Here is a 20,247-nt window from a genome sequence, read left to right on the forward strand (position 1 = left end):
TAAAATCAAAAAGTACTGAAGAGGCTTCAGTAAAGAAAAGAAGAGGCTTCAGGAAGACATTTCCTTTGTTCTTAGGTATTTCCCTATGATACAGCTGAAGGAGAAATTGAAAAAAGAGTTCTCTGTGGCCTTTTTTCATACCGTACATAAATGTAAATTATATCATCGTATTGCGCTGCTATGACACATACTGCATTCATTAACTTATCCTACTGATTAGTCCTTTCACACTTTCTATTTGTGGTTTATTCCAGCTGCAGAAAATACAGTACACTTCCTGATGGCACAGATTAGACTGAAAGTACTTTTTCACTCTTCACCTTACTCTTCCTGGACATATATAGAGCAAAAGTCAAAATCAGGTCCCTGGTTAGGTCAATGCATAAACTTCAACCAGCTTCAGTAGAATCAGGGTTTCCTCCCAAAGGACTACATTCAGGCTTCAGTTGCCTTTCATTTCTGAAAACTGGCAGGTACAGACAAAGTAAACTATAGTTTTTATTTAACTGTTTCTTGAGAGCAACACAGACACCACCTATATTTTCACAGTATGGTGTTCTGCCTACATGGTTCAGTGTTGGTTACTACACACATACGATGTGAAATAGTGTTACACCTCACAGGAAAAAAAATATTCCTACTTTGCATCAAATCACCCGTACATAACCTTTCCTCCCTCCCACAAACACCAATGCACTTGCATGCCAGAACCAGGTATCAATTCCTTTAAAGTTTAAGTCTGAAGTACCAATGCCCACTGCACATTGACAACAGTGAGACAGTGGGAAAGAGCAAGACAGGGCTCAAAAGCTATAATTTTGGAAACCTAAGGAAATATGTACAAGGTGGCTTATAATTTAACTCACTGGACAGTATAAACCAGCCAGCAAAGAACAAGACATACAAAGGATGAGGCTATGTGTGAAATACTGCCTTTCTTGATGCTGATGATTTAGGGCTCAAGGGCAACCTTGTATTTATTCACAGCTTAAAACTCTGTCCTGGCGCAGGACACCCCCACTGTTCTTCACACAGGAGCAAACAGACCTCAGATTTTGCTTTTAAGACAATGATAGTAGAGACTGAACAAAAGGAGTCAGAAGGAAGCAAAAAAATAGAGGAGGACATTTTAATGAAAAGTACATAAATATGCATGGAAATATTTAATAAAAGATATAAAAATGGTGGCACTCAATAATAAAAAAAAAATAAGGAAGGGAAATAAGAAACTCAGAATAAAAACACTGTAAGAGAAAAACAACCTTTTAAGGAAAAGTAATAGGGTCATAACTCTCTATCTCAGAAGCCCTCTAGAGGTACGTACTGCATGCTCTGCTTTTGAGGCTGTCAGTTCGCACCACAACACGTACGCAGCCAAGGCTGTAAAACTTGTATATTTTTACCAAGCACAATAATTTTGGGAGCCAGCTGTGCAATTATTGCATATTGTTGAAAGACCAACTGCATTGCAATAAGAGATAAAAATGCTATTTGACAAAAACATACTATAGATAAAAGTGCAAACATGTCAGAGAACTTGAAACAGGAGACAGTTATATCTACACTGCTGAAGCTAATTGACCTTTGTGGGTTTTTGTTGGGGTTTTTTTGTTAAAACAACGATGAAAAGTATCATTTCTTGAATCTCTGAACTTTTTTTTTAATATAGCCTGCCATTTTTAGACTGGTATGCTATCTTAATGTCTAATAAGTGTGTGGGTTTCTGCAGGTAGAATTTTGACTCAGAAAGTAAAGCCAGCAGGTGAAAATTTCTGATTCTCATTTAATTGCTCTGTCATATCTGACCACCTTTGAAAAGCACAAGGAGATATTTCACAGTTATAACTACCTTTGAAAACCATCAGTTTTATTTCCACAAGCCTTTGTTGTCATTTTGTTTCAGTGACAACTTTATGCTTCTGAAATACTTTCCTCTTCCCTTCTCTTCAGATCCTGTATTCTGTAATTCACTTTTCAGTTGTTATGTTGATCTTTTAGTGTTACCTGAGTCTTTAAAAAATGATCCATCAGACATTCAGGTTACCACTAAGCTTGTGCACCAGTTAAGTCTGCATAAGTATGATGCTACATAAAATCTAGACTATAAACTAGTCAATGCATACTACATGAAAAGCAGTGGTTAAGAAAGCAAGTGAATCACCTTGTCACTGTTTTAGTGTACTTTGTAAAAAGCTCAAATTATATCTCTCTATATCATTCTAAAACCATGAAAACTTGATGAATCTTACACCGATGGCAAAATCAACCCTTCCACTACTAAATGTGCCAAAGCATATCAGATAAAAAAAATGGTGAAGGTATTGTACTCAACAGCATAGTAGAGTTCCTGTGCTCTGGCAATGTAATAAGGCCATACATCTTACAAACCCTCTTCTCTCCTGTGAGTTTAGTTAACAACAGAAGGAGCTTTCTTTGGGTTTATCTGCCACATATATAATCCATATTTCAGTGAGTGGAATTTTTCTACCTCATTCTATGGTGGTGGCTTCAGAAGGTATTATTACTTCTAATTCATCAGTCTTGTGGAGGCAAGTCATAAGCAGAAAAACGTAAATCTTTATAAACAAATTAAGCCAATCCTTTCTCATTTGTCATCACAGTGACAAAGTTCTATTGTCAGCTGAACAGATCTACTAAATGCTTGCCTCTTGCATGTGTTAAAAGAGCAACAACTAAAAAGAGATAATTTCTTCTGACTAATATATGTCAATGCAGAAGAATTATTTTTTTGTTTAGTAATTTTCTTGGGGGTTTTGTTTGCTTTACACCAGGTATAAACTTGTAGTGCTGCTGGTATATGGAGGAAGAACCACAGATGTATTACATCTTTTCAAATTCTAGGAACCCAAAGCTCCTTTTATGCCTTCATTCTATCTTTAGAACAAAATGCACAGAGTTTATGATCTCATAATGAAAGAACACTTGCTGAAATACTCCTATTAACATGCAAATGTTGACCTTCCACCAAGCCTCAAGTTAGAATTTCCTTCCCTTTAATTTTTCTAGAATAGACATACTTTGCAACAAAACAATTTCCTTGGTATACCATGTTTCTTTTATTTTTCTAATGATTTAACATTCTTTAGAGGTTTTGTTGTTTGTTTGTTTTGGGCTTTTTTTTTAGAAAAGTGGAATATAAAACTTTGAAACTGAAAAGAAAGCATTAAATTTTATTATTAGAAAATCAGAGATGAATAATTAAGTCACTTCTATAAGAAAATCAAATATACCTTTCTCATGTGGAAAAATAACATAAAAGACAAAAATAATGTTAAAATATAAAAGTAATAAAGATATTCAAGGATTATCCTTGAATCCTAGCTAACAATTATTATTTTTGTATTCTATTCTTCTACCTTAATCATCTGCAAGCTGTTCTAATTCTGGAAGATGCACCATAAAGTACTGATTGCTGCCTTAGCTTTGTTCCCATTGAAGTACATTCAGAATGAAAAGTACATCATCCAAACTAAGATGCCTAAAATATGTGAAGATATTATTGGAAATAATAACAATACTTGTACTTGAGTAAAGGAACAATATTGTACATTTTGCAAACACTCTCAGAGTTCCTGTAGAAAGAAAGGCAACTTATCTGTCCAGAGCTGTTACATCCAAATTGCAGCTTAGTTTAAGAGGTCCTTCAAGAATACTTCCTAAAAAGCCATTTTCTAGTGAAGTATTAACTAAGTCAAGAAAAAGTGAGCATTAGGTCGAAATAACTGGTATTTTCAAACGTCCTCTCTGAGAGTCTAAAGCCGATCTCATATCCTGTTACCTTCAAGAAGAAATTGAGCACTAACACATTTCCAGAATCTTACACAGGCTGTCATCCTTACCTGTTGCAGGCTGGTAATCCCTGGACTCTTCTGGAAAAAAAAAGAGAATAAATTTACTTGTGTATTCAGCAACATCTGTCTCAAAGAACAAAGCAAATACTAATAATGTTGAAGAATAATTAGCATTTGGGGCACCAAATGAAACTGTAGCCTGTGCAACCAGGCCTTTTGTCTGCTTATAGCCAGAAAAAAAGAAAACAGAAAGTCAATCCTAGTTGCCACCAATAAAAAAAGACAAACAAGACACTGAACAAGAAATTAAAGCAAATCTCTGGACAAATTCTCTTCTGCCTTTTTTTTTTTTTTTTTTTTTTTTCCCCCACAAACGAAAGACAGTTTCTATAATTTATATAAAGAGTTCTATCAGATCTAGGAAAACAAAATCAAAGCTGTGCAAGATGTACTTGCAGTTTCTGCGCACAGACATAAATCCCTGTACAAGCATATTTGAAAGGATGGGGGAAGATTGAAATCAGCCAAGGAAAATTACACTATCTCATTTGTTCTTGCAGCATGAGGGTGAATCTCTTTTCTGTGCCATGCCAAAAGATAACTGCTTGCATTGCAGGAATGATTCCCCTCCTCTTCTTGCTCTCCTCCAAGAGTAAAGGTTCTTATGAAGTACTGGAGATTGCCTATAGCTAAAGGCAGGTCAAGATACATGGTGCTACCAGTGGTTTTAAGATCTCTAGGTCATTACTGAAATTTCTTGGTTATGCAAAATTTTTTTCTGGAAAAATTCTTCCTCCACCTCAGAAAAAAAGGCATTTTAAATCACTCTTGCACAGACATAGCATATTATACCTCCCACAGTCATCTCAGCCTGTAACACATGGTAACACATTTAATTTTCTTTCTCCTCCCTTTCCCAGTAAATTGCTACTTTTGGTTAAGCAGCGCTAGTCTTTGGTTTACCATATAGTGTGACCAGTGTGTGACCTCTAGTGTGAGTGCAAGAGAAGAAAATATTCTGGTTTGGATTTTGGGTTTTTTTGTTGAGCTTTTTTGCAAGAGTAATTTTAGGACACTGGATACAGTAACGCAGGAGGCCCATGCCAGTTCTACAGTCCCTTGTTAGAGGTTATTTAAGTATCAGTATGAGTTAACTGTCTTAATATCAGTAAAATGACTACATTTGACTTGACTAGTTTTCCCTCTATTAGAGAGCAACTTGGCACTTCTGTAATGTTGAATTCACCTTCTAATATATATTACTGCCTATCTTTCCACAACCACCATCATCATCACCCCCTACCCCCATGCCATGTATTTGCACATACATATTCTAGAATGCTAACATTTCTGGGTAAAGCCACAATGTAACTACTAATAAAAACAAATTCTACTCCTAAGTAGGAAGACTACCTATAAATAAGGTAACAAAATTAAACACTGGCTTTCAGAGGCAAACAAATGCACACTTTCAATCTTACATGGTCACTTTGGAAAGACAGGAAAAAGAAAAGATAAATAATTTTTATTTGTAATCAAATAAGTCAACAATATACTGTAATATCTAATTCTTCTTTTTACCACCTATTCAAAGTGAAAGCATATAATGTGGATATGGTTTTAAACTTATTTTCATTGGGCTTAACAGAAGGAAAAGAAGAGGAACAAAATTAAATGTTACTGACAGACCATCCATAAAGTACACTAAGCTCATCAATTCTTTGAAAAAAATATACGGAAATGGCCAAGTTATTTAACTTTGCAAAACTGCTTAGCATTCACAATAGTCATACCACTAAGGCTACAAACATCTCACAGAAGCTCAGAATACTTTTATTTGGGTTAAAAAAATGTCATTTGCAAAAGCAGTCCAGAAAAGAATGCTGTCAAAATACCTTTGAGAAGCCTCAAACTCAGCTCTGATGATTATACCTTGATTTCATGTTTAATCTAATCCTAACTTTGAGAAATATATATTCTAACTAGCAGTTCAGTTTCACTGCAATAATGGGGGCATGCTCCGTCATTAGTATCACCATCTCTGCTACCCCAGATTCATGGAAACAATTTAAAGCACAAATCGAAAACTATACTCCTAATTTTCTACCAGAGTTGGGGGTGGGGTGGGGACGGGGACGGGGGTGTTGTGGTTTTCTTCTTCATTCTGTTGTTATTGTACAAGGTTTCAGGAAAACTCAGCAACATAATCAAAGCTTGGGCTTTTAGTAGGGGCATAGGCTAAAATACCTGCCGGCTTGGCAAGTGAATAGGGAATTGTTTGTTGCAGGGTGCTGATAACCTAGTTCTCATACACAACAAAAGAGACTCCTTGGTTCCAGGTGATTTTCGAGCAGCAAAAATGGAGTTATGCTGCTTGAGATTCTGTCACTTGGATCAAGACTAGCAGAAAGGGTGGGTAGAGCAGTGCAAAACTAACCATTCACATGCGGCAGGAACAGGGAGGAAATATTATAGCAGATCATCTTCAGTCTTCTTAAGCAAATTTAGGAGGAAGGAATGGATGTAGAGTGTGGTGTAAGATGATGGCAATCGGTGGTAAGAAGGGCATTTGGGTGAAAATCTGAGCCTGGGAAACTTGCCTGATCTCACACTTGTGACTATGATTTTCATTACTAGCCCTGCAACTTTTCTGACATTTCTTAATCCTGCCACTAGAATCTACAATTTCCAGTAAAAACACACGAGTATCTATATTGTTCTCCAAAGTAACTCAATTCTCTCTCTCCTTTGAAAACAAATGTTTTCATAGTTAATACAAGCATCTATTCCTCCTGAAATCTTCATCTGAGCCAATCCTTTTTGGCAGAGTTCTAATGTTGTTAAGAACTAGATACAAACTTATTTTTAAAATGTAATTTCACAACTTACTCTGCTGTATTTCTATCGCATGATCTACTTTTCATTCCATGGGAATGAAGCTAACCTTTCTTCTCCTGTGCTGACAGACCTCCAAAGCCAGAACAGAGGCCACCACAGGAACTGGCTATCATTTGTATAGGAGACTTTCTCTAACACCTGAAGCTGTCAGTCTGCTCTGAAAACATGACTAATTTCTCATCACTAAAACTATAATACAAATCTTCCTATATCAAATCTACAGAAATTCTCTTGTTCTTCTTTCAAACTTTCCTTCACTTGCTTTTTAATCTAGATAGCCCAAGACTTCTCAATGTCTGTTTCATGCTTGTAAAATGCTTGTACTCTTCCCTTAGCTCTGTTAATGATGGTTTTTTTTTCTCAGTATTAGTTAAGCAAGCACTAGATCCATGGAAAAGCTGTCAAATTCATTTTGTAGCTACTTATTTTTTCACTTTATTTTGACACATAGTAACATTTTTATATTTTTGAGCAAGGGTGTATATTAAATAGAAGCTTATTATTCTTATTGCAGTAGGAAATCTGTTTCCTGAGTGGCCTAGAAGGTCGCTTGCTGCCATACATATGAAACATTAAAACTATTCCTTTCAGTATGAATCACCTTACATTTATCCAAAACTGTGTGCCGGAACTTAACATTCAGCTTTATCTAGCTTTGGTTAGCCTAAGTGATTCTGTCATGTGCAGATTTCCTTCCCTTCTCCCATTGTCTCTGCGAGTAAATTCATAACTCTATGTGTATTTCAGAGTGATGAGTGAACAAAAGCAATCCAGTCAATTTTCACAGATTTCTTTTTCATGGCTGCTGGTCCTAAAGAGTGCTGCGGTGATTACTTTTTAGAAACAAAATCAAGACAATACATATATGCATTATTTACTTACTCCACAACACTAGGCAAAATAAATGGGCCACATTCATATGGACTGTACACTGCATGGAAAAACTAGACTTCAGTCTGAAATAACAACACAATTTCTCTAAATATCATTAAGAAGCAGGAAGTTGCTGTAGGCAAACTGCTTAGCATTCAGGAAGTATATCTGGTTTTCTGCTCAGTAAACCTTTTCTAAAAAAAGTCTTTTAATTGCCAGTAAACAAAAAAACCACAAAAAACAAAAAAACACCAAAGGTATTGCTTGCTGCCCTGAAAAAAACAAGTGAATGTGATGTTGGATTTTTGTGCTAGTCTCAGGGAGGAGTATTCAGCAGAGTCAGTCAATATGACTAAAATGTTCATTTATAAAACAACTACAAAAAACACTCCCATGCCAGTGACAGGAGGTGATTCAACTAGCTGGCTGGCAGTAAAGGTTGTTTACCAGGTTCTGGATTCCTAATTGGGTGCCTATCTGGCTAAGTAGCATCTGGTCTTTAATTAGTTGAAAAATTATTATCACTAAAAGTTGCCATAAAAAGAAAGAGAACAATGTAATTAAAGCATTAGAATCCATATGGTGGGATACATATCTTCACTTGTCAATAGCTTTTTTTCCTCTCTTTTCCACTCAGCATTAATAAGAAAAAACTGTTCATCTGAAAAAAAAAAAAAAGTCTCCTTTTTTAATTTGCATTGAAAGTAATATTAAAATGGAAGTGTGCTGAAAGACTGTACATAGTGTAATGTTTCTCTTTGACTGTGAAATTATCCAAGATGCTACCTTCTACAAGGGTGAGTTAGGATTGTTGAGTCACCCTTGCCAGTACACTTAATCACGGTAGGACATCATTATCACACCTTCATTCATTACTTATAAAGTGAAACTAGATTAAAACCTCTTTGTACATAAGACTGGGCAAAATACATAAAATTTGTATACCTGTGATGTATTAAATATGACCATAGCCTGAACGGACATTTCAATCTTTACCTGGAAATTTGTAAGCAGTTGCACTATGATTATCTGAAAATATTTTATGCACCACTATTTCTAGAGGTTTACAGACCTTCTCTGCACTTAAGGAATATTTGCCAATGTATGTGGAATGATGAGATTACATGTGAAGCAATACAGTGTTAACGTAAAAGAATCTAGGCATATTTTTCTAAAATATTTTAATCACCTGTGCTATCAATTTTAATATTATAAAGCATTACACTATTTTTATATTTACTGTACTTACTGATTTGGTTAAGGGGGGAGGGAGAGGGATATTGTTACTTGGTTTTGTAACAGCTGAATCCTCTCCAGCTCAAAACCTGACAGAATCATCTCCTCCATTAACACTTTTTGTGACAGAGAAATTCAGTAGTTCGGAAAGGTATTTACTTACGATAGTAGTAAAGAAAAAACAGAAAGAAAATATTAACTCTGTTTAGTGTCCAGATTAGCTGTGGAAAATGTATAAACTTTACATTGCTCATATTAGCAGCAGGTGACCTCCCATTATCTGCATTTTTTATTGCTTATATTACAGCAGAGGAATCTAGGAAATAAAATTATCTTCTACTCTACAGGAGCAGATTGCTTGTGTTCCAAGTCTAGAAAAAGTCTATTATCTGGAGTTAAAACCAGGACATTCAGTATAAGAGAAAGGAACTGTTTGAAAGCATAAATTTCCAGTGTCTCAATTATCCTGAACCCTACCTCTGCACCTCAAAGTTGAGAAAATGAATTTTAAAATAACCCTTCACCATAAAATCAATTGATTCTTGGCAGTAATTACATACAGTGGAAACTGCCTTTGGTAATTTTACATAAACCTTCCTTTAAGATTAGGACGTTGCAGACAAAGAAGAAAGTATCAGACAAGCAGCATATAGCAATATGCATCAGCTTCAGCCCTTTCCTATAAAGCCATCCAAAGGGTAAGTCATTATTTTTTTCCCTGATGAAGTGATGTTTCCTATCAAGATTGTTCTACATTCAGACCTCACTCATATTAGGCCATTGTAAGGCACCAGAAGAGATGAATGTGCCCTAGGAAACTATAATGGAGTAAAAAAAGTGTATCAGCTTTCCAGCTTAAAATACATCATCACCCAGTCTTCAAATTACATTGCTGGGGTGAAATAAAAAAGCTATATCTAGGAATTCCATTTAATTTTTCTCTTGAAGTGATTTTAATAGAATGCTAGTATAATTTTCTGTAATTTAAGATGCAAAGATTTTTTTTGTGATCACAAAATTATTTAACACTTGTATGTTTACATGTTTACAAAGACATGATCTCATTTTGGTAAATAATAATATTGGACTTTCATTTAGATTTAAAGTCTGATCTGTGCTGATTTACCTGTTTGAAGAAAACACTTTGAAAATGCATTTTTATCAAATTACTTAATTACTTGTTTCATTAAACTTTAATTATTAAATTCTATTTCAGAAAATATTTACATAATTCTGTGTTCAACTACTAAGTGATTAATGATTCTTCTATAACACTTTAAGACAGGACTCAACATTTATGGAGAATTGAGACCAAATTTCTGTAGAACAAAATTTCTTTTAACATATTTCACAAATAGCCACTGTTTTTTGCAGGCAAGGGAATTTGGGGTGGGGTGAATTTTGTTAAATATATTTAGTTCTTCTCCTGTCCTTAATTACAAAATAATCTATTGATGATGGTTAACACTTCTTCTATCTCACTGTCACACCCAGGTCAACAAAAATCTCTATGAGACTAAAAACATGAGTTGTATACTTGACTTACTTTATGTTGAAAAAATTCAACATACTATGAAAAGACAGGGAAGGCACTTGTAACTGATCCCTGCATTACTGTTTTAAAAATACCACTGCTAATGTTTGTCCCCTATGATTTCCCACCAATGTTTTGGTAACAGCTATGTGACCACTTCCCAGTCTGTGTAGAATACAGAGGTTGGTCCTCATTGACAGTAGAAACCGGTCAGTGGGACCTCTCTCCCTGTAGTTCCACCAAGTGTAGGAAGGTGCAGCCTGGAGAAAGGGAAAAATTGAGCCAGTACTGAAGATTGGCTCTCCACAGGAATGGAATCCACTTTGCTTGGGCAGCAAACCTGTCATCAGATTAACCGCAAGGTCACAACAGCAGCTTTGAAATATATTTAATACACACATACATACCAACTAACGGAAGCAGAAGAGGCATTAGCATTAGAAAGATACTTGATGAGCTGCAAAGGGAAGTGAAATGACTCACAAATGTGCAAGTATTAGCACAAAGGTGTGTGTCACCAGTCTGGTAGACACCATTTTCTTCAATTTTATAACATACATATAACAGCAGACTGTCGTTTATTTACACTTACAGACTGCTTTGTTGTAGAGTCAGAACTCCATAAATTTTCCTTCAATTAAGCTGAAACCGTATTTATTTCAGTTTTTCTCTATTTTAAAAATAATTTTTATTTGAATCGGTGCAGAAAATTGTAGCAAAATAAGGCATCCTATCTGCCAGATTGTTGCTTGGACCTCGATTCAACCTTCGTGTAATTTCCAGTGGCAGGTGATAAATGAAGAGATGGAAAAAGAGAACTCTTACAGAATTCTGATGAGCAAGACCTTTCTAACTTCAATGAGAAAAAATGAAGATGCTATCTGATTTCCAGACTGTATGTTACAAGCAGCAGCTGGAAAAAGAGCTTATTAAAAACATAACTGTTAAAAGACGGCACTCTTATGGTATCTATTTTCTGTGAGGGCTAAGCCTCCCTGACCTGTCTCACTGAAAGTTCTTTAACTTACAAGGAGAGCAGGATTAAATGCAAAATAATAGCAGCAAAATAAAAAGCTGAGAAAATCTTTTATTCCTCTAATCACAGTTATCAAATACAAAAGTTTTAAGACAGCATTCTGTACTGCAGAATAAAGACTAGTAGAAAGATGAAAAAATAAATTTTTGATTCACTAATGATATTTCATTTTCTGGAAACTTGGCCTATACTTAAAACAGAAAAGAGTGTTTCCTCTTGGTAGAGTCCCTCAGTATAATTTCAACAAGCTAGAAAACTTTTCATTATTTTTAATCTTATATCCTATACTTCATAATTTCATTAGATATTACCTACAAGTACAGACAAGTTTTGCCTTGGTAAGTAGACATGAAGGCCATCTGCAAGACGTTTAGATGTTAAAAACATAATCAGATTAGAGAGGTGTATTTGTAAAACAGTCTAATACGTATCAGTTGAAATATCTGCAATCTATTATTCACTAGACTGCTTTGGTATGGCAAAAACAAACAAAAAGAACCTAGCTAATCTTTTTGCTCATTAGAATTTTTTCATTGTTTCTGAGTTATATCCTTCAACAAGATGAGCTGCCTGGTACATTTCTCCCTCACAGTTCCATGTTAATGCAAAGTTTTGAGATCAAGAGACTACAAGGGGCAAATATAAGCAACTTATAATAGCTTGCTTACATTATTCAGCATGTGGTATATGAGCACAAAATATTTACAAGGTTCATTTTACATGCACATTAATTATGTAAAATTAGAGACACCAAGAGAGAGCCATTAAGTGTCGATTAGACAATAAGATCAAGAATGCTGGCAGTGCTGGTAATAAGAAACCTAGTTTGCTTCCAAAGGGAAGACAGTGCATTAACATTTTAATTTGTTTCTCAACAGTTCAATTATAACATGCCTAATGTACTGGACATTAACCTTTGGGGGCCTGAACAAAGCGTAGATCAGAGTAAAACGACCTTACTCTTTTCATGAAGATGCAGATGTGACTTTCTGGAGAACTTCTATTGCTGTCAAACCAGTTGATCACCTTATTCTGAAACCTCTTTTAAGAGGCACACTTTCTTCACCTGTAAACGTTTAGGGCAACACCCAATAAACTGATGAGAAATTTTTGTTTTCCACTGAAATCTGGAGTTCTACAACTGAAAATAAAGTGCATAAAAGTGTCAGGGAAACGTTTGGTCCTAAAAAGAAACATAAAAAGTGTCAACATGACACTTTTTTCAATAACATAAAATGTATGGCACACTGAATGTGTTAGGTATCTTAGACTGTGTGGTAAAGCTTTCTCATGATTCAGTCAACTGTCAATTAACTTGAATTAATTGAATGCAAAAAACTTAAGTAAACAATTAATTTTAAAATTTAAATATAGACATCAAAGTTCGTTCCAAGAAATCTACAGCAGAGTTCTGATTCTGGGAAAGAAAACAGTTTCTGGTATACACAAAAGTCCAGAAGTTAATATTAAAAGCAGATAGTGACATGGACTCTAGCTTCTTAATAAAACTAAAGTTATTATCTGAAAATTGAGTATATACATAGTAATGTTAATGAGATTTTTTTTCTCAGAGTAAAGCCTATATAATTTTTCTTGCGTTCAAAATTCTTCCTCCTGTTGGCCCAGTAGACAATTTATCTTGATAATAATAAAAAAAATAGGAGAAAGTAAGTGATTTTTGCAATCCAAGTAGCATATAAACTGGCCCTCTGTTTAAGATCTAATCATAAATACAGCTGCATAGGTAGTATCCTTTTACTGTGCAATTTCTTTTCACAGTTCATTAATTTTAAAGAGATAACTTGAAAGAAAAAAAAGAAGTTTGTCATTTTATGATAGTTTACTGTATGGCCATGAAGATGTGCTATCTCAGTAATGATACATCAGGGATTACAAAGGTGGACATCAGTAGTTAAGGAGCTGAAGACATTTATAAGAATGAGGGCATACTCTTCTTTTCGAGGCAACAAGGTGTCTGGCCTGCCTTTAATTTTTACTACTTATTTTTCAGCTCTAAACAGCTGACAACAGACAAGGTTAAAGAAGATTCTCATCATGGGTGTTAACTAAAAACAAGGGAGCATGAGTGTGTTACACTCATTCTGTTAGAACACCTTTTGTTCCATTCTGTTCTGTTCTAACACCATTTGACCACTCTTTATTCAATAAATAACAAAAATATCCCTTCAAAGACAGTGAGGAAGCCAGAATGGAAAGGACAAAATAAGGTATGATTGTTCATGTCTATCCATTGCTTTTGCTTAGGGCAGTCAGGAAAAAAATTGAGTGCTCTACTTGTCTATTAAAATGTCCACTTAAAAAGCCAAAACAAAAGCTTGAAAGGAAAACTTGAATGAAAAAATGTTCATTTGTAAAACATCTTTGAATTATTTTTTTATTTGTAATGAAATATTTACTATGAAAACAAAGTGATTTAAGTGCATTATCAGAAAAGGTTACTGATCAGTGACAAATGTGTGGTACTACTGACAGCATGCTTCAACAACATTTTTTTTCTCTTGTTACATACCTTCAAGCATACCAGGTTATGTTTTACCAGAGATCCCATCTGCATGACCTCCACTGCTTGATTAGCCAAAAAAGCTGAGGCATATGAAACCTCCAGTACCTATGAAGAGGAAGATTCTATTTAATATAAACATTCAAAAAGAGTACTCGCCCCGATATTCTGTTACAGTTAACTAAAATCTGACTATAAATTTTGTCCATTAAAAGTATGGCCACTCATTTCAGAATATACCAAGGAAAGAAATCAGGTTACTTCCACAAAAATGTTATTTGGTTATAGATTTCATGAGTCGTCACTAAAAAGTCCAGTGTGACAATAAACTCTAACAAAGACCATTTACAAATAAGATACTTTTTGATACCTCTCAGGAGTGCAAATCTCAGAGCTCAGGCCAGAGCATATGCTCAAAGGTGGAAAAACACTTTGTTGTTTATACGCAGAGATCTTCACCTTTCTTGTCCTAGTTGTCTATGCTAGGCATGACAGAGAAATTGTAGAATTCTGTAGATCATTTTAGTCCTAAAAATAAAATTTCCAAAAACTACATCAAATAAGTAATTAGCCACAATCAGTAAATAACGCATGAGCAGATGCATATGAACATGACTTAAGTGTGGACTACAGTGGTCATAAGTTGGAAGGGAATCAGAGAAACTCATAGATTCCACTTCCTTGAGCTGTATTTGATGCCTTTCGATAGCAACTGAAAAAAAAATTTGGTGAAACCATGGAGAAAATATTCATTTTCGAAGTCCTCAGCAAGACACAGATGCAATTTCTTTCCAATGAATTCTGACCTTGATTCAAGCCATTTGAAATATTTGCTTGATCACCTTAACCCAAGAACGAACTATTCTAAGGCAAACAGCATTCACCTATTGCAGAACCGATTTGTATTTCAGCATGGGTGTCATCCCTCTGTTTTGTTCTATGCTACTCAAAAATAATTTAAATATATGCAAACACATTAAGAGGAAGCATTATTTTTTTGTAGGTCTTTTTTTATATAGTATTTTCAAGATAAAACTCTGGCTGTACATTTGGAATTCTAAACTAATGTCTTTTTTTTTAAACCTAAGGAGTCTGGAGAAAGAGAAGATGGCCACAAGAGACTCAACTGGACATAAATTAACTGATAACTGCAGAAACGTCAGATTCCCTGTAACTACTTCCTCATCACTGGCCATAACAAATCAAGGTTGTATTAATCAAGTAAGCAATGTATTAATGGCTGTTGAATTTCAATAGCAATATTTTGCCTAATGCTGTCAGGTTGTTTTGACAAATTCCAATAGTAAATGGTAAATATCCTAAATTTGCATTTTTTATTAAGTCAGCCATATACCAGAATCTTTTGAATTTTTTCCATGACTGACATTGAAAAAGATGAATAAACATCACAGGATATGTATTTATCCCAGAACTACTGTTCAGAGAGAACTAAATAATGCTGCTATGATGTAGCTAGTTGTGTGAAAAAAGCAAACCTTTATAAAAGGTCTTTTAAAAATATTTTACATTTAGTAAATTCTCTCAATCAAGATTTAAGTCTTGGAAGATAAGCTTTCTAAATGAAACTCAATTACTAATATTGAAAATTCATAGAAAGTTCAAGCTAGTGAGAACTTTTCTTTAAAAGCTGGGAGGAAAAAACAATGAATCTGGATTTACTTCTAATTTGCTATTTAATGAGTAAAAAAGAAACTTTCTTAAGCTGATGGTAGAATTTATTGTTATTTTACCGATATTTCATACTTTCTGTATACTAGTTCTTAGAACAGATCCTACGCCAACATTTTCAAAACTCATTTACCCACCTAAGCTGTACTATACAAGATCAAAAAGTGACAGAAAGAGAACTAAACCAACAATCCTCAGGATATGGATAAAATGTATTGTTGTTTCACTCAGCGATTTAACCAAGACTCCAAGACATATTCTCCTACATGAAAGTTGTGTAATCTCCCATGAAATCTTCTTGAATTCTTGATCAGATTTCTGCTGAAAGGAAAGCCTGTAAGGATCCTCATGTGAAAAATGTTCTACCTGTAACAGCTGGAAAGACCTCAGGATTGTTATATGCAGTTTATGATATTTATCATCCAATGAGCTTGAACAGTTTCAATGTATAAGATGAATGAGTAAACACTGGAAAAAAACAAACCCTGACAACAAACTTAAGTGTTAGACACCAATCACAAGTGTAAACTACTAAGACACAATAAATTAAAGGCTAATGGCTAAAGCCAATTTGAAGAAATCATATTTCAATCATCTATAATTTTAATAGACATATAAAGCAAAACTAGTTAAATACAAACACTTTATTAGCTTTTAAATGGAACATATTAGAAATGTAGATAGGGGAAAAAACAACAAGTTATAAAACTCATACATACAGCAAACTCAATTTATTCAGACCTATTAGTTCTTAAGCAATCTGCAGTACTGGACAAACCAATGCTAATTAAATTTTGAAAGAAAATGCTTTACTGTTTATGTAACCAAAGGTATAATTTGGAAGAAATTGCATTCTTTATTACCAAGCACAACAGGTATTATGGGATAATTAAAGCACTGAAATATAATAATTTTAAAAGGCAAACAGAATACATTGCTTTAGTTTGCCTTCTGATTTGCTGAGAACTACAGATGTAAATATGTAGAAGACCTTCAGGGGCATTTATAGAAATGGGTTACAGAACTTTGTAACACCTATTCGTAAACATCTAAACCTCTATCTGTCTTGGTCAGTTCAGTGAAATCACTTTCTCTGTAGAGATCTCTGCCAGGATTAATGATAAAGGTTAAGACAAGCTTGATATAATGGGCTTGACCATAATGCACATACCATCTGCAAACCAAGCTAAAGCCAGCAGTCAGAGATGCAATGGGATTTAAACAGAAAGCATGCCTAAAGTTTGAGTCACAAATTAGAAAAGCAGAGCAAAAATCAAGCCAATGAGCAGAATGGGAGTGTGTAGAGAAGACAACCCAAATATTAGGATGCTCCAGAGTCTATGACATAGAACAGGGTCGAGAACAAAAAGCAGGAAAGGCTCAAGTAAGATCAGGTAGAATAAACAAGTACTAAAGCACCCCAAAAACCTGAACTGCAATGCAAGAGTATAAGTATGTAGGAAGATACAATTGCCTACTGCAATGTGGTATTAACATCCACATGCTTCTTTCTCTTCAGTATCACCGTTGCCATGATTTTCTAGTAAAATACAAGCAGCAAAGCATAACAGGAATATTCTCAAAGAAATTTCAGCAAAGACAGTAACTAGATGGTTAAGCTACAGCAGTGGCAAGAACTAAAATAGCAGGACTGTTTTTCCCCTTAAGTGAGCTGCAGGTGGATTCCATTTGCAGTGGAGTTGCAAGTAAAGCAGTATCACATCCAAATCTAGTGTGCACCATGAAGAAAACTTTGCAAGGCTTCCTGCCTTTTTTACAGAGAACAAGCTAGCCTCAAAAACCAAGTTTGACAAATACTTCTTTTTTGACAGCACAGAGAATATTTCTGGCAGGTCAGAAGAAGAAATACTGTGTAGACCATATCTAAGCATTCTGAATCTTCCCAGTCAACCTTGCTGCAATAGTCTGTGTTGCAAGTTAGTACATATCTTTTCAAACAATTGAACCTGCAATACTTTCCATCCATCCATCAAGGTAATGTTTCTACCCCACACATACATAGCTCAGGTTTCCTAATGTAACTCACTGAAACTGCAGATTTACCTTAAGTAACCCAAGTTGAATGTATTTTTTAGAGCATGCTATGCTTGCAAGAACTTGAGTCAGAATTTTTTTTTTTTTTTTAAATTCAGTTTCCATTTGGACTCAGGCACAGCTGAAGTTGTTCTAATTCAGATGCCAGCAACAGTCTGATAACTGCTCTCTTCCACTAAGGTTTGCACCAGAAAACAGGATTTAAAAATCAGAAAGGTGATATGACAGAGCAGACTCATAGCAAAGTGTCTCAGCCAATAAGACATGTACCGCTTACCTCCAGACTTCTGCAGGCACCACCACCATCCCCAGCAGATAGTGTAAGTTTTTTCCCAGCCTCCTTAATTTGGAACTTGAGATGTGGAGCTGGTAGTACCCTGGCAGCCCTCATAGGAACACAAACTGTGCCAGCACTGTATCATGGGAGAGAAGAATCATAGCTTTGGGATAAAATTCCCGTAACTTTTACTCTCTGATAAACCTGTATCTGCAGAGCAGTCCAAAGCTACCCCCATATGTGACAATGGAAGGCACTGTCAGAGAGCCAGTGGCATCCTAGCAAACGGCTGTAGGCAAAACAGCCCAGAGATCTTCACAAAGAAACAAAATCAACGATATGGCCAGGCCCTCCTCTTTAAGTGAAGAAATTTTTAGGGATATCCTTCCCCCACTGGACAGATTCCTGGATAACATTTGCAAAACCTTACAATGCAGAAATTCTGTCTTGAGTCACACAGTCAAGGTAAACTCTGCATGAACATTCTCTGTAGATCTCAGCTGTTCAAATCGACCCCACACTAAAGGCAGAAAACCTGTTAGTCAAACTGCTCCTCTAAACTGGTAGCCCAAAATAATATATTGGAAAAAGATCTGTTTCAAAGAAAAATTCCAAAATAGTAGCCAATATTCAGCTCAACTAAAGGAAAAAAGAAAACAAAGAGATTCCAGCTCGTATTTTTCTTTGGGGTTTGGGTTGCTTCCCTCCCCATCCTAATAAATGTGAAAAAACCCATACAAACAGCAAATTGGCATTATGTTAATTAGTATAAACAATGCTTAAATGTCAGCTTTACACCTAGGATGGTTGCAGAAGTCTAACAAGTAATGATGAACCTGGGATTTACTGAGATTTTAATCATAGTCTTCACACCATTATAAAACCATACATAAAATACCTGTGTGTCATTTAACTTAATTTTGCAGATCGTAAAGTAACACTTACCAGGCTATTCAATACCATTCATATGGAAAGAAAGATAGATTTTTTTTTAACATTTTTATTGATTTAATTCTTTTTCTGAACAAAATCTATCACCAATTTTAGAGAAATAGCATTTATTCAAATAATTACAATTTATTCTCTGAAAACTACATCTTTTACCAATCCACAATGTGGCACAGGAACAATAAAATATCAGCAGCCATTAAGGTATTTCAACAATACACATTTATTCTACAGGTTTTAAATCAACCCGAAATGTGTAGTGCAACAATGGTATGTCAGATAATTGGTCCAAAACTTGTGATACCTATTGAAAATTAACTGCAAATTTAATTTCTAATTTTTCAAATAAATTTTTCTTGGGTGAACTCGTGTCACCATTCAGCGTGTCTCTGTGGATGTGCACATAACTGTATGCACATATGCACACATACAGTGCAGTATTTGTGTATATACACATACAAACCCACATTTAAACATATTTTTAGTAAACATTTTCTTCTTGATTTTTTGGGCCTTTTAACAGCAGCCATACAGATACTTTATCTGTGATATGTTTTTGAAATAGAACAAATGTTTCTGTAGCCCTTAGATCTAATAAAAATATACAAAACATCTTCTTTATGGACACACTCACTTCAGTGCACAACCCCCTTCCATTGCTCCATTTATTCCATTAGTGTAGGGCCTTAAATGATGCATGAGGCTTTCAGCAGCGAGGTGAATGTCATTTTTAAGAACTCAGTAAAAAGATAAATAATACAGCTACCATAACTCAATAGTGAAAAATATTTGCAAATAGAAGTACAACTGTAAACAGTACATTCAGGTTCAGCATCAGACAGAAAGTAAAGTAATTTCTCCTGACGGCATTAGGCCCTGATTCAAATCAGCATTTAAGAATGTGCCTATTAACATCAAGCACCGACTTTAGTCAATACAATTTCAGTTCAGGTTTATATGCTTTTTTGAGCCAGGGCCTCAATGATTAGTAGAGACTCAATTACAAATTAAAGGTAGCAAAACAGTCAATAGTGCACTGGGAAAATTAAAATTTACAAACTCATTTCAATTTTTAACAACTGGTCAAATATGGTAAGTGCAAAGTTTGAAAGAAGAAACTTGTTTGTCAGTGCTACATTCCAGAAGAATAAATACAAAACAGTATTATTTGAGTTAGATCTCACTTTCCCCATACTTCGTAGCAGAGTTGCCAGTTATACTATTTGAGTAATTTGTTTTATTTCTTCAATCAAATTATTTTTCCAGTTAAGCTGCTCAATTCAATCAAGAATAGAAGTGATGTGAGAAATGTTATGGCACCTGTGGCTACCAAAAATAGAAGAGACGTTAAGTAAGCATACTGCTTTT

The sequence above is a fragment of the Athene noctua genome, chromosome 4 (assembly GCF_965140245.1).
Source record: "Athene noctua chromosome 4, bAthNoc1.hap1.1, whole genome shotgun sequence".
Taxonomy (NCBI): domain Eukaryota; kingdom Metazoa; phylum Chordata; class Aves; order Strigiformes; family Strigidae; genus Athene; species Athene noctua.